This window comes from Callithrix jacchus, chromosome 4 (genome assembly GCF_049354715.1).
Source record: "Callithrix jacchus isolate 240 chromosome 4, calJac240_pri, whole genome shotgun sequence".
In the NCBI taxonomy this organism is placed as follows: Eukaryota; Metazoa; Chordata; class Mammalia; order Primates; family Cebidae; genus Callithrix; species Callithrix jacchus.
This window is the reverse complement of record NC_133505.1, coordinates 120,777,841-120,793,313: the sequence shown is the minus strand read 5'-3', so window position 1 is coordinate 120,793,313 and position 15,473 is coordinate 120,777,841. Positions and strand designations below refer to the sequence as shown.

The 15,473-nt window shown below is 39.7% G+C and overlaps 1 long non-coding RNA gene across 12 annotated transcripts in view; it reads right to left on the bottom strand.

Annotated features, from left to right (window-relative positions):
- Window positions 1-15,473, bottom strand: part of LOC144582350 (uncharacterized) — a 658,507-nt gene that overhangs the window by 564,544 nt on the left and 78,490 nt on the right. For 9 of the 12 annotated variants that reach the window (XR_013534898.1, XR_013534899.1, XR_013534891.1 and 6 more), the window contains one exon: window positions 12,276-12,379. The exons of the other annotated variants lie outside the window; for them this stretch is intronic. This is a non-coding gene — a long non-coding RNA (uncharacterized LOC144582350). The remainder of the gene's footprint in view (window positions 1-12,275; window positions 12,380-15,473) is intronic. 12 annotated transcript variants of the gene reach the window in all.

The following is a 15,473-nucleotide window of genomic DNA, read 5'->3' as shown; positions in this document are numbered from 1 at the left end:
GGAACACTTTTACACTGTTGGTGGGACTGTCAATTAGTTCAGCCATTGTGGAAGACAGTGTGGCGATTCCTCAAGGACCTAGAAACAGAAATTCCATTTGACCCAGCAATCCCATTACTGGGTATATATCCAAAAAACTACTACTATAAGGACACATGCACACGACTGTTCATTGCAGCACTGTTTACAATAGCAAAGACCTGGAACCAACCCAAATGCCCATCGATGATAGACTGGACTGGGAAAATGTGGCACATATACACCATGGAATATTATGCAGCAATCAAAAATGATGAGTTCATGTCCTTTGTAGGGACATGGATGAATCTGGAGAACATCATTCTTAGCAAACTGACACAAGAACAGAAAATTAAATACCGCATATTCTCACTCATAGGCGGGTGATGAAAAATGAGAACACATGGACACAGGGAAGGGAGTACTACACACTGGGGTCTATTGGGGGGAATAGGGGAGGGACAGCCGGTGCGGGGGGAGCTGGGAAGGGACAGCCTGGGGAGAAATGCCAAATGTGGGTGAAGGGGAGGAAGGCAGCAAAACACACTGCCATGTGTGTACCTATGCAACTATCTTGCATGTTCTGCACATGTACCCCAAAACCTAAAATGCAATTAAAAAAAAAGAAAAAGAAAAGAGGTTTGTTTAGCTTATGGTTCTGTAGGCTAGGAAGTTCAAGAAGCATGACACTGGCATCTGCTCAGCTTTTGGTGACAGCATTTTGTGTTGTTTCAAGACATGGAAGAATGTCAAAGGGGAAGCAGACACATGTGAAGAGACAAATTCTGAGGGGTATCCTGACTTCACCACAACCCACTCCAGTGAGAACCAATCCAGTATTCCCAGAGCAGAAACTCGCTCATTACTATGAGAACTGAACCAAGTCATTCATGAGAGATCTGCCCCCATGACCCAAGCAACTGCCAATAGGCTTTACCTCCCAACACCACCACATTGGGGATCAAATTTTAACAGGAGTTTTTTGGTGAGAACAAATTAAACCATAGAAATACCATATGAACAATGAAGCTGGATTTCTTTGCAAAAGAAAAACAGAGAGAACATGTTATTAAACTGTAAAACTGGTTTTGAGAATGAAATGCAATCTTGCTTCAGAAATCTGTAGCCAATATTACAGGGTAGTCTTGTGCGTGGCTTGTGAGGTGTATTTGAAATGTTTTATTCCAGATAATCAAGGAAAAAATCATTTCTGAATAATGGCATTTCCAGTACTCTTCTAAAAATAAAGATATGCATCTCTCCCAAAATATCTAATAATTACAAATAACTGTATTAGAACTGCTTTAGAAAATTTATGCCACCATCTATTGAAAAGTATTTAATGGGCATCTAATTGCATATCACTTTTTTATTTATTTGTATTATATTTATAAAATATGTGTTTCTAAGGGAGTACTACACACTGGGGTCTATTGAGGGGAATAGGGGAGGGACAGCGAGGAGGGAGCTGGGGAGGGATAGCCTGGGGAGAAATGCCAAATGTGGGTGAAGGGGAGGAAGGCAGCAAAACACACTGCCACGTGTGTACGTATGCAACTATCTTGCATGTTCTGCACATGTACCCCAAAACCTAAAATGCAATAAAAAAATAAAAATAAATATAAATATGTGTTCCTATTTTGTAAATAAGAAAATTAAGGCTTATCAGGGTTCACCTATCTAACATCAAAAAGCTAATAAATGTTGAAATCAGAAGTGAACAGATCAGAATTCCTTATACTGCAGGACCATCCCTCTTAGCCTAAGACACAGGGGTTTCCACTTTCAGAGTCTGATATACGATTCCATACAGTTGCCCTCAATATTTTCCATCTTGTTTGAGTGGAAGTACCCTGGAAGCAGTAACATTTTAAGCTGTTCTCAACAATAGACCCCTCTGTATAAACTAAGGAATTAAGAATTTTAAGGGAAAGTGAGGAGAAGTATCTTTACAATACAATTCAACACAATCTACTTGTGTGACAGGTTATACACGCATGAAATAAATACTATAGTAAACAATATGTCCTTGCTAATAGTATCAATTATTGACACATGAGAGTGATAATTTGATCAGTACAATGGATCAGACATTATATAACAGTGTTCATATAAAATAAACATCTCACAATTTGCCTGTCCAGATCAAATTTGTATATACGGTATACAAATGACTACATACGTGATATATACATAAAATGACTGCATATATTTTGTATATATATATAAAATATATATAATATATACATATAAAATATATATAATATATATATAAAATATATATGTAAAATATATATATAATATATACATATATATATATAGAGAGAGAGAGAGAGAGAGATAGTTGGCATAGCACAGTGGTATTATGCAGAGAATTTTGAGTCATAAAATAATCTCTCTGCAAATTATCTAATAATTTATTTGTAAATAAATTCTAATTTTGAAACTGTTTTGTTGCTGTAAAATCACCTTGAAATATAAAGGACACCACAAAATAGTGTCTCCCAGGGAAATCTTCAAAGACAGGAGAGTAGGGTATAAAGAAAAGTTTAAAGTTTGCTGAATTTCTTGGGCAAAAAAAATTTGAAGTCTTTGAATAATATTTCTCTGAGTCATATTACATCTACGATTTCTAGAAATATGTCCAACTATTAAAAGAGAAAAGCAAAAGAAGAATCAGGAGCTGTGAAAAGGCAAAAAGATAAAGCAAGAAGAAATCAAACGTCTTTACAGTGCAGCCCTTGGAGTTTAGTCAAAATACTCTAGGACCATGAGATTGGGATCCTGACCCGTCAGTCAGGAGGAGAGAGCTTACATATGGATGAAGGGATTTGCAGAGTCCAGTTAAGAACTCTGATCCGAGGAGGGGACTCAAGATGGCGCTGTGAGAACAACCCAGGATTGGAGCCCGCGTTGAATTCGCAAACGGTGAGTCAGTGCTGCATTTCCAGACTGATCTTTGTTGCCCACAGAACGGGGAAACTCCCAAGTATAAAAAGACACGGGACGCCTGCCTGGTGAAGCCGGTAGCCGGGGCGGCGGCGGCCGGCCCTACCCAGCAATCCCCACAGGGCGCGCTTGTCCGGGTGCCTTGTTGAACCGGCAACCTGAGACTTGAGAGGGCTGGACTTGAGACTGAACGAGACTTGCACAGTAGCCCAGCCCAGGGGATTGCAGGGACAGATCGCTTGGGATACCCAGTGGGACGAACAAAACCGCGATTTCAAACTATCCCGGGCAGACGGTCCAAGACGCTCTGTGGGGGAGGGGCGTCCACCACTACGGAGGCAACCTACCCCAACTGATATACACGCCCACTGCTGAGGCAGCCAGCCGGTGCCGAGGCAACCCGCCCCAACTGAGATACACGCCCACTGCTGACGCAGCCAGCCATTGCCGAGGCAACCCGTCCCTACTGAGATACACGCCCACTGCTGACGCAGCCTGCCGTTGCTGAGGCAACACGCTACAACGAAGAGACTCCGCCGCAGGGCGTGGCGGAGACCACAGCAGAGCCGGCAGGAACAGCGCGAATCACACAACAGCAGGGCGGAGCCTCGGCAGCCAAACAGTGGCTAGTCTGCCTTTGAGCTGGGCAGGACACCTGATCGGACATCCAAAAATAAAGCCCAAACCCCTCAACACAGAGCATTTGAGAAAAAAAAAAGGGTTGTTTAATGAGCTGTGTTGCAGCAGAATCAAACATAGCAGCCTAACAGCCCTGAATGAACAACAGAGTGCACAGCTCAGCAATTAAACCCCTATAAAGTACAAACTGTCTCCTCAAGCAGCTCCCTGACCCCTCTAATCCAAAAGACTGTCATTAGGCAGGCATCATCCTGGGACAAAGAGAGCAGAAAAAGAAACTGGTAGCATCCCTCGCTGTGCCACGGCTACTAGAGGTGCACCCCAGACAAGCAGGGTCTGGAGCGGACCTCAACAGTCGTACAGCGAAGGGGCTAGACTGGTAGAAGGAAAACCAAGCAACAGAAATACTTCATCATCAACATTCTGGGTGTCCACTCAGAGACCCAAACGAAAAGTCAGCAACTACGCAGACGACCAGCGGACAAATCCACAAAGATGGGAAGAAACCAGCGCAAAAAGGAGGAAAACACCCGAAACCAGAACACATCGCCTCCTAGAAAGGACCAAAACTCCTCACCAGCAAGGGAACAAAGCTGGATGGAGAATGACTGTGACGAAATGATGGAATTAGACTTCAGAAGATGGATAATGAGAAACTTTTGTGAGCTAAAAGATCATGTATTAAATCAATGCAAAGAAACTAAGAACCTTGAAAAAAGATTTGAAAAAAGATTCGAGGAAATGATAACAAGAATGGATACCTTAGAGAGGAATATGAATGAATTAAAGGAGCTGAAAAACACAATACGAGAACTTCGCGAAGCAAACGCAAGTTTCAATAGCCGAATTGACCAAGCAGAAGAAAGAATATCTGAAGTCGAAGACCAGCTCAATGAAATAAAACGAGAAACCAAGATCAGAGAAAAAAGCGCAAAAAGGAATGAACAAAGTCTCCAAGAAATGTGGGACTATGTGAAAAGACCTAACCTACGTTTGATAGGTGTACCAGAAGGGGACGAAGAGAATGAATCCCAGCTGGAAAATACTCTTCAGGACATCATCCAGGAAAATTTCCCCCACCTAGCAAGACAAGCCAACACTCAATTGCAGGAAATACAGAGAACACCACAAAGATATTCCGCAAGAAGAGCAACCCCAAGGCACATAATCGTCAGATTCAACAGGGTTGAAATAAAGGAGAGAATACTAAGGGCAGCCAGAGAGAAAGGTCGGGTCACCCACAAAGGGAAGCCCATCAGACTCACAGCAGATCTCTCGGCAGAAACACTACAAGCCAGAAGAGAGTGGGGGCCAATATTCAACATTCTTAAAGAAAAGAACTTTCAACCCAGAATTTCATATCCAGCCAAACTGAGCTTCAGAAGTGAAGGAAGAATAAAATCCTTTGCGAACAAGCAAGTACTCAGAGATTTTGTCACCACCAGGCCTGCTTTACAAGAGCTCCTAAAAGAGGCACTACACATAGAAAGGATCAATCAGTACCAGCCATTCCAAAATCACACTGAATGCTAAAGAGCTTCAACATAATGAAGAATCTACAACAACTAACAGGCAAAACAGCCACTTAGAATCAAAATGGCAGTATCAAATTCACACATAACAATATTAACCCTAAATGTAAATGGACTAAATGCACCAATCAAAAGACACAGACTGGCAAATTGGATAAAAATCCAAAACCCATCAGTGTGCTGTATCCAGGAAACCCATCTCACATGCAAGGATACACAAAGGCTCAAAATAAAGGGATGGAGGAAGATTTACCAAGCTAATGGAAAGCAAAAAAAAGCAGGAGTTGCAATTCTCATCTCTGATAAAATAGACTTTAAAGCAACAAAGATCAAAAGAGACAAAGAAGGCCATTACATAATGGTAAAAGGATCGATACAACAAGAAGAGCTAACGATCCTAAACATATATGGACCCAACACAGGAGCACCCAGATACATAAGGCAAGTTCTTAATGACTTACAGAAGGACTTAGACTCCCACACAATAATAGTGGGAGACTTTAACACTCCACTGTCAATACTAGACAGATCAACCAGACAGAAAATCAACAAGGATACCCAGGGCTTGAACTCAGACCTGGAGCAAGCAAACCTGGTGGACATTTACAGAACTCTCCACCCCAAATCCACAGAATACACATTCTTCTCAGCACCACATCACACCTACTCTAAAATTGACCACATAATTGGAAGTAAAGCACTGCTCAACAAATGCAAAACAACTGAAATCATAACAAACAGCCTCTCAGACCATAGTGCAATCAAGTTAGAACTCAGAATTCAGAAACCGACCCAGAACCGCACAGCTTCATGGAAACTGAACAACTGGCTCTTGAATGTTGACTGGGTAAACAACGAAATGAAGGCAGAAATAAAGAAGTTCTTCGAAACCAATGAGAACAAAGACACAACGTGCCAGAACCTCTGGGACACATTTAAAGCAGTCTCTAGAGGAAAGTATATAGCAATAAGTGCCCATATGAGGAGAACGGAGAGATCCAAAATTGACACCCTATCGTCAAAATTGAAAGAGCTAGAGGAGCAAGATCAAAAAAACTCAAAACCCAGCAGAAGACAAGAAATTACTAAGATCAGAGCTGAGCTGAAGGAGATTGAGACACGAAAAACCCTTCAAAAAATCAATAAATCCAAGAGCCGGTTTTTTGAAAAGATCAACAAAATAGACAGACCATTAGCCAGATTGATTAAAAATAAAGGAGAGAACAACCAAATAGATGCAATAAAAAATGATAAAGGGGAAATCACCACAGATTGCACAGAAATTCAAACCATCATCAGAGAATATTACAAACAACTCTATGCACATAAACTAGTAAACCTGGAAGAAATGGATGAATTCCTGGACTCCTGTGTCCTCCCAAGCCTAAACCAGGAGGAAGCTGAAACTATGAATAGACCAATAAAAGGTCTGAAGTTGAGGCAGCAATTAAGAGCCTACCTCACAAAAAAAGCCCAGATCCAGATGGGTTCTCAGCCGAATTCTACCAGACACACAAGGAGGAGCTGGTACCATTCCTTCTAAAACTATTTCAAACAATCCAAAAAGAGGGAATCCTTCCCAAATCATTTTATGAGACCAACTTCATCCTGATACCAAAACCCGGCAGAGACCCAACGAGAAAAGAAAACTTCAGGCCAATATCCATGATGAACATAGATGCAAAAATCTTCAATAAAATATTGGCAAGCCGATTGCAACAGCAAATCAAAAAACTTATTCATCATGATCAAGTAGGATTCATCCCAGGGATGCAAGGCTGGTTCAACATACGCAAGTCTATCAACGTAATTCACCACATAAACAGAACCAAAAACAAAAACCACATGATTATCTTAATTGATGCAGAGAAGGCATTTGACAAAATTCAACAGCCCTTTATGCTAAAAACCCTCAATAAACTCGGTATCGATGGAACGTATCTCAAAGTAATAAAAGCTATTTATGACAAACCAACAGCCAATATCATACTGAATGGGCAAAAACTGGAAGCATTCCCTTTGAAATCTGGTACTAGACAAGGATGCCCTCTCTCACCACTCCTATTCAATATAGTACTGGAAGTTCTAGCCACAGCAATCAGGCAAGAAAAAGAAATAAAGGGTATTCAAATAGGAAAGGTGGAAGCCAAATTGTCTCTATTTGCAGACGACATGATAGTATACCTAGAAGACCCCATCTCCTCAGCCCAAAAATTCCTGAAACTGATAAACAACTTCAGCAAAGTCTCAGGATATAAAATCAATGTGCAAAAATCACAAGCATTCGTCTACACCAATAACAGACTTAAAGAAAGCCAAATCAAGAGCGAACTGCCATTCGCAATTGCTACAAAAAGAATAAAATACCTTGGAATACAACTCACAAGGAACGTAAGGGACCTCTTCAAGGAGAACTACAAACCACTGCTCAACGAAATCAGAGAGGACACAAACAGATGGAGAAACATTCCATGTTCATGGTTAGGAAGAATTAATATCGTGAAAATGGCTATACTGCCCAAAGTAATTTACAGAATCAACGCTATCCCCATCAAGCTACCATTGACTTTCTTCACAGAACTGGAAAAAACCACCATGAACTTCATATGGAACCAAAAGAGAGCCCGCATAGCCAAGTCAATTCTAAGCAAAAAGAACACAGCGGGGGGCATCACACTACCGGATTTCAAACTATACTACAAGGCTACAGTAATCAAAACAGCATGGTACTGGTACCAAAACAGAGATATAGACCAATGGAACAAAACAGAGGCACCGGAGGCAACACAACATACATACAACTATACAATCTTTGATAAACCTGACAAAAACAAGCAATGGGGCAAGGATTCCATGTTTAACAAATGGTGTTGGGAAAACTGGCTAGCCATGTGCAGAAAGCAGAAACTGGACCCCTTCCTGACACCTTACACTAAAATTAACTCCAGATGGATTAAAGACTTAAACATAAGACCTGGCACCATAAAAACCCTAGAAGGAAATCTAGGCAAAACTATCCAGGACATAGGAGTAGGCAAGGACTTCATGAACAAAACACCAAGAGCATTGGCAACAAAAGCCAAAATAGACAAATGGGACCTAATGAAACTCCACAGCTTCTGCACGGCAAAAGAAACAGTCACTAGAGTGGATCGGCAACCAACAGAATGGGAAAAAATTTTCGCAGTCTACCCATCTGACAAAGGGCTGATATCCAGAATTTACAAACAACTCAAGCAGATTTACAGGAAAAAAACAAACAAGCCCATTCAAAAGTGGGCAAAGGATATGAACAGATACTTTACGAAAGAAGACATATATGAGGCCAACAATCATATGAAAAAATGCTCATCGTCACTGGTCATCAGAGAGATGCAAATCAAAACCACATTGAGATACCATCTCACGCCAGTTACAATGGCGATCATTAAAAAAACTGGAGACAACAGATGCTGGAGAGGATGTGGAGAAAAAGGAACACTTTTACACTGTTGGTGGGAGTGTAAATTAGTTCAACCATTGTGGAAGACAGTGTGGCGATTCCTCAAGGCCTTAGAAATAGAAATTCCATTTGACCCAGCAATCCCATTACTGGGTATATATCCAAAAGACTATAAATCGTTCTACTCTAAGGACACATGTACACGAATGTTCATTGCAGCACTGTTTACAATAGCAAAGACCTGGAATCAACCCAAATGCCCATTGATAACAGACTGGATTGGAAAACTGTGGCACATATACACCATGGAATATTATGCAGCAATCAGAAATGATGAGTTCGTGTCGTTTGTAGGGACATGGATGAATCTGGAAAACATCATCCTCAGCAAACTGACACAAGAACAGAAAATGAAACACCGCATATTCTCACTCATAGGTGGGTGATGAAAAATGAGAACACATGGACACAGGGAGGGGAGTACTAAACACTGGGGTCTATTGGGGGGAAAAGGGGAGGGCCAGTGGGAGGGGGAGGTGGGGAGGGATAGCCTGGGGAGAAATGCCAAATGTGGGTGAAGGGGAGAAGAAAAGCAAAGCACACTGCCATGTGTGTACCTACGCAACTGTCTTGCATGCTCTGCTCATGTACCCCAAAACCTATAATCCAATAAAAAATTTAAAAAAAAAAAAAAAAAAAAAGAACTCTGATCCATTCTTTGTCTACACTCTGAAATTTGGAGAGTTTTTCATTCACAGGTGAGTTTTCCCTTCACTTAGTGGGGCTAAGTATGTTAATAAAACATTATCCAGAGCTGTTCCTACAAAAAGCACATATCAAATAAGAAGGTAGAACGAGATGATCTCCAAGGTCTCTTCCCACTTTAACATGAGAATTTGCTAAGTGAAAAGCCTAATTATAATTTCAATTACAAAATGAAAATTTTCATTTTAAAAAATTCATAGTTCAGGGACTCCTTTATCAAGAGGTTGGGAGATTAGGTGGCTAAAGTTATATAACCTATTTTCCATTAAGTTTGGGATGCAGTTTTTGTCCCTAGATAATGAAAGAAATTCTCTTAATTGATACTTGTTATTAATTCTTGTTATTATAAATTGTTTCCCCATTTACTAGTTGCTCTTTTTTTCACTTGCCAGTTTAGGAATTTGCTTGGCTCTTTTCCTACATTTAATGACTACATTTTAAAAAAGGACTTGGCTAGGTGCCTAGAGGCTCTTGGGTGTTGGGTGCCATATACACAAAATTAATTACTCACTTCAGTGCCAATATCACATCATTGGCTATGACAGGTTAGTCAACAAGAACAAAAAAAGGCTAGTAAAAATTTCAACAAATAATAGTAAGCATAGGATGCATATAATAAAAAATTAATCAAGCCTAAATTTATGTATATTTGTATAGTGTTTGGTTTTTCCTAATGTATTCATATACATAATTTCATCTGGTTGTCAAAAAATATGCTGGCTACTACAGATATTTCTAACCTCATTTTACAAACTTAAGGAACTTAGACCCAGAGATGTTATTCTGTCTTTTTTTTTTTCTTCATTCACTCAACAAATACTGAAAACCTAAATGCCACATGTTGCCCTATGAATTGTAGGGTGACAAACCATTCTGGCCTGCCGAGAACTTGGGAGATTCCTGGGATGCAGATTTTTCATGCTAAAATGGGACTGTCCTGGGCAAACTGGGATGGTTGGTCAGCCTAATGCAATCTGGCCACCCTAAAAGCACATCACAGTTCAAGTCACAAAATAAACTGTACACCAGATGGAGAGCTGTCTCTCAATCATTATTTTTGCCTCACGTAGGACTTTTCTTTCTGACCCCACTCTCAGCATTAGATGAAAAGTTCTCCTTAATGTTGCCGGTGATCACCCAAGCACCAAAAATAGCTTTGCTGCCCATTTGTCGGCATGACTTGACATTTTGATGACCTGATACTCCCTTTGACCTTTACTCTTTCCCTTGCTTTTCTCACTCTTTCATAATGCCCTACATCTTCCCATCTAAACTTTCATCGTTAAGCACATGGCACCCAAATGTATACCCATAGCTGCAACATGATGGCTTTGACACATGGATGCGTATGACTGAAATATATCTCCTTAACTCCTGGCTATCCAAAGTATTCAAATAAACTAAATCTCAACAGAAATGTTGTTTTCTCCACAGCAAATTCTTCCTCTTGACTTTCCTATCTCTGTTTTCAGGCAACACCATTCTCTTGGTACCAGGCTCATTCTCAGTCACTGGTGGTCTCTTTGTCTCCCTATTCACCACATCTAAGGTGTTAACAGTTCCCAGCAAGCAGTCCTTCAGAAAGCTTTTCCTATCCATCCCTTCTTTTCTTTCCCCACTGTTATTACCTTAGCTAAACTCTTCTTTACCTCCCTAGAATTACTGTTCTAGTCTCTTCCCTGAACCAACTCCACCCTCCACCTTCGCATTCATTTCTTTCTTCACTCCAATTTACTCTACAATGTTCCCAGGTTAAAGTGCATTCCAGCCTTAATGGCTAATGTTCTTGTGTGTGAACCCCGTTCTCTAGCCAAAAAGTAACCATTTGCTGGGCAGTCTTTTCCTCTCTGTGCCTTTGTTATATGATTCCTTATATGCGTAATATTTTATTCTGTCAAATTTTACTCATCTTTCAAGACAATCTTAAATTTTAAAGTTCAGTAGAAATATTTTGTAGTTTCAAATGGACGAGTACTCCTTCTTTGAACCCACTTCTCTCTGTACTCCTGAATAGCTCATCCTCACCTGCTTTATACTGTAATTACTTGTATTCTTTTCTCAGTCCTCCAATTGGAGTGTATACTTCTCAAGACTGAGGCTGTGTCCTACTCATTCTAGTTCCCCTGCTTAACCCAGCAGGTGTTCATTATGTTTTTATGCAAGATTGAATTGCTTTAACTCCTCACACAACTCTGGCTTCAAAAATGAATTTAGTAAATTAATCATTTCAGATATTTAAAAATTAGTATGTGCCTTAAACAAACATATAATGAATGCATGAACAATGTAATTAAAAAAAAAAAAAAACCTCAAACACCCAAGGATTATCCAACATGAACACAAAGTTCCTGAATACAGAGGTACTCCTAGGATCATTACTCTAGTGTGCAGGTTTGTACACACACATGTTGTCAGCCCAGCCAGCCCCTTATCAGCTACTCTGCAGAAAAGACTGCAGACAAGGAGAGCTATTCCAGGATGGGCAATCACTTGTATTCAGAAAATAGACTTTAACTGAGTAATTTTTCAGATGGTTGAAAGTGAATTGATATTGCACTGGAAAAAGAATGCGTGTTTGGGGCCTAAATTGCTCCTCCCCATTTAGAGGGGGCCGCAATGTAAGCATAGGATTCATTCAGTTTGGGAATTATAAAGATTTGGATTTTAGGACAGTCCCAAAATAAACCCATCAATTCAGGCCTTAGTGAGTTTTGCTTAATTAACCTGGAAACAACTGAAACAGGGTAACTAAAAGGTTCATCACAATATTTGTTTAGTCTTTATAGATCCAATTTCCAAAATAGCAAAGTTGAAGGAAAGTAGAGTCATTTTTCATGATATTTAAAAAAAAATTCTCCTACAGGCTTTGGACCTGCATCTGGAGGGGAAAAATAAGAGATTAATGAGAAAAAAATCATATGATATCCTACCTTATCCACTGTCCCCCACCTTTGAATCTTTCCCCTTCATAAAGTTTCTTCAGTCATGCACAAATACTTCAGAGACTGCTACCTCAGACACTTGCCGTCAGCGCCTGGAGGATTGAGATTTAGTCTTTGCATCTTAATTACAGCTGACTGTTTTTCCCTTGTTCTGAGCTGAGTTATAGCAAGGAAAGGGGGAGATGAATGAATGACCCATGCATCTGACATCTAATATCTGCTACTTCAGATTTGGGATTTGATTTAGTGTCTCTATCAGAGAGTTTGAGGAAACAAAGTCTTTTATCTTCTTTAAATAAATTCATGCACTGAAGCACAATTTACCTTCTCTGGCAGTTTTATTATTCAGAACAATAGGCTTTTTTAGTTGTGCAATATTTTGGCTTTTCCCTTTCCTCTCACATTTATAAACAAAAACATTCAGTTTAGTAATTTAAACAAGGTTAAAACTGAAGTGATATGTGGCACTAAGACTACAAAAGTGCCATGTTGTCATTATCATTATTTTTTATAAAGGACATAGAATTGAAAGCAAAAGAATTCTCATCTTTGTATTTAAATAATGATCTGAATTGAGTGCATGAAAATGACCTTTTCTGTGGATGCATTGTAATTGTCACCTCATCACCCTTTCATCTATATGAAACTTTGTATGAGTCAGTTTCTGAACCATTAGGGCCTCACTCTGCCCACAGGCTCCAGCCACAGTGGTGAATGGGGCCCAAGCCCTACCTCTGTTCCACCAGCTAACTATAGCTGGCCGGCCTGTAGTTGCTCTTTCCCAAAAGACGGAGTACCTCTTTCTCAACACAAATATACCATCTGTTCTTCCAAATTCTTCCTGGTGCTGCATTGGCTCACAGGAATATGATTTTTTTCCTAATCAACCTACTTAGAAGAGGCATTGTTTTCTTATTTGTACAAAGGCATTATATAAGCTAGCTGCAACTTGGCCCTGTGGATCTGATGCATGTGCTCTGGATGAATGGTGAAAGAGTATGCAACTAGGATTAAGCAGGCTTCATCAAGAGACAGAAAAATCATACAACAATTTCATGAATTCAGCGTTTACGTGCATTGAAAGTTGTTTACTTGCATTGAAAGTCAACAGAGGGTTGGGGTGCAATGGCTCACACCTGTAACCTCAGCACTTGGAAAGGCCAAGATGTGAGGATCACTTGAGCCCAGGAGTTTGACATCAACCTGGACAATATGATGAGACCCTGTCTCTAACTAACTAACTAAATAAATAAATAAATAAATAAAATTAAAGTTAAAAAAAATTAACTTTTGTTGTCAATTGATGACAAACAGGGAAGTTGGAAAGACCCTTGGGATTCTGACAGAATGCGTTCAGATAGTATGTCCCATTGGGGAAGCTGTTATGGAGTAAATGGGGCCTCAGGGATACCAGAACTAGGTTTATGTCACCCAGGACAGGGTCATTACTAAGAAGACAGGTGGAATAAAATAAGCCCATGATAATCATAAGGTAGAACATACCTTGGTGAGGTGTGTCTCTAGGTGGAATATTCATTACAAGTGCAAGACAAGACAGTACTGCAGGACAGGGTGCATCTTGAGTTTAATGGAGAAATCTCTGAGGCAGCAGAAGACAACAAAGACCTATCCTAACTGTAAAGTAGGTTTTTGGAAAAAATGGATAAACCTAATTGCTGTCTTCATCTCTTGTGGATGCTGATGGAGAAAATCAACCTCTGTGTAACAGATGCTGAGATTCCATGGTCTCCTGCAACCTTTTCATCTCATATTTTCTCTACAGAAACTGTTTCAATGCTTCTTTACTCTGATCAGCCTCTGATCCCATCATTTGCCTCCTTTACTTATCATAGATTTTTAGTAATATTTTATAGAGAAATTGAAGATGAACTACTGACCACTTCTCAAATCATCCATTCATTTAATAAGTATTGATTAAGGGCATGCTGTCTGCCAGGCATAATAATAGGTGCTGTTTATAAAAAGATGAACAGAGACAGGTGACTATATTCTTCAAGATTAATCTCCTAAACAGAACCACGTTCTTTCTTCCTTTCTTACAGCCTGTTTTATTAGATCTTATTAAATCTCGTTAGATCTGTATTAGATCCTGTGTTCTTTGTCTTATCCCACAAGACTCGCTGCTATTTTTTAAAACACTCATCTCTCACTCTTTTTTCTTCAGTTTCTTTTTCCTATGAGAAAGTCGTATTCAGTTCTCTTTTTAAAAAATGTTCTCCCTCAAATTCCTTTGAGATTCTGATTATTACTCTCTCTTGACTTTCTTCCTCATGGATTTCACAGATGCATTGCTGGCTCTTGGTATGGTGTTCGCTTCCTCACCTACCACTTCAAAATTGCTCAACTTGCTCTCACTGGAGTCACAAAATTCAGTCAGTATATTTTAGATCTCATCTTACTGACTCTTTGGTAGCAGTTTTAATATTAAGCAAACTTTCCTGTATTAATGGCTCCTTTCTCTAGTCTTCCAACACAACACAAACTCTGGTTTTCTTCTTAAATATCTGGCCATCAATTTTCAGTGTCTTTTACAAACTGCTCTTCCTCTGGGCTTCCGATAAACACTGGTGGTGTTTTCCTTCTCTTCACCTCCCTTGGATGATGTCATGAATGAAAGGTTTCAGTTACATAAATTAGTGGATTTCAAATCTTACCATGTGTAAGAATCAGCTGGAAAATTCTCTTTTTCTCATAGACAAAGGTGGGGCCAAATTTAGTATTTTAACAAGCACTCCTGATAATTCTGGAAAAGTAGTCATCACATTCAGATTTCTCTTAAGCTCTGAACTAAATCATAAATTCTGCAGTAACATGAATTGTGTCTTTCCTACTTAACATGGTCTTCCCAGAGTCTGGCAGGGTATCTAACAAACACAAGTGTTCGTTCACTAGTTGTAGAACAATTGAATGTATATGTAGTGATACATGTCGGTATCTTCAGTTTCATTTTTCACCAACCACCAATCTCAGTAAGTGGCCCTATCATTCACTGATATCAAATCAGAAACCCCATTTCTTCTATCTACCTCAACCCTGCCAGCACTGACAAGCATATCTACTTTAATCTTCTATCTTGCAAAACCTTCCACTTCTTTCCATCACCATTGCCAATGTCCTAGTCCAGGCCACCATCATTTTTCAACTGGATTACTTCAATGCTCTTGT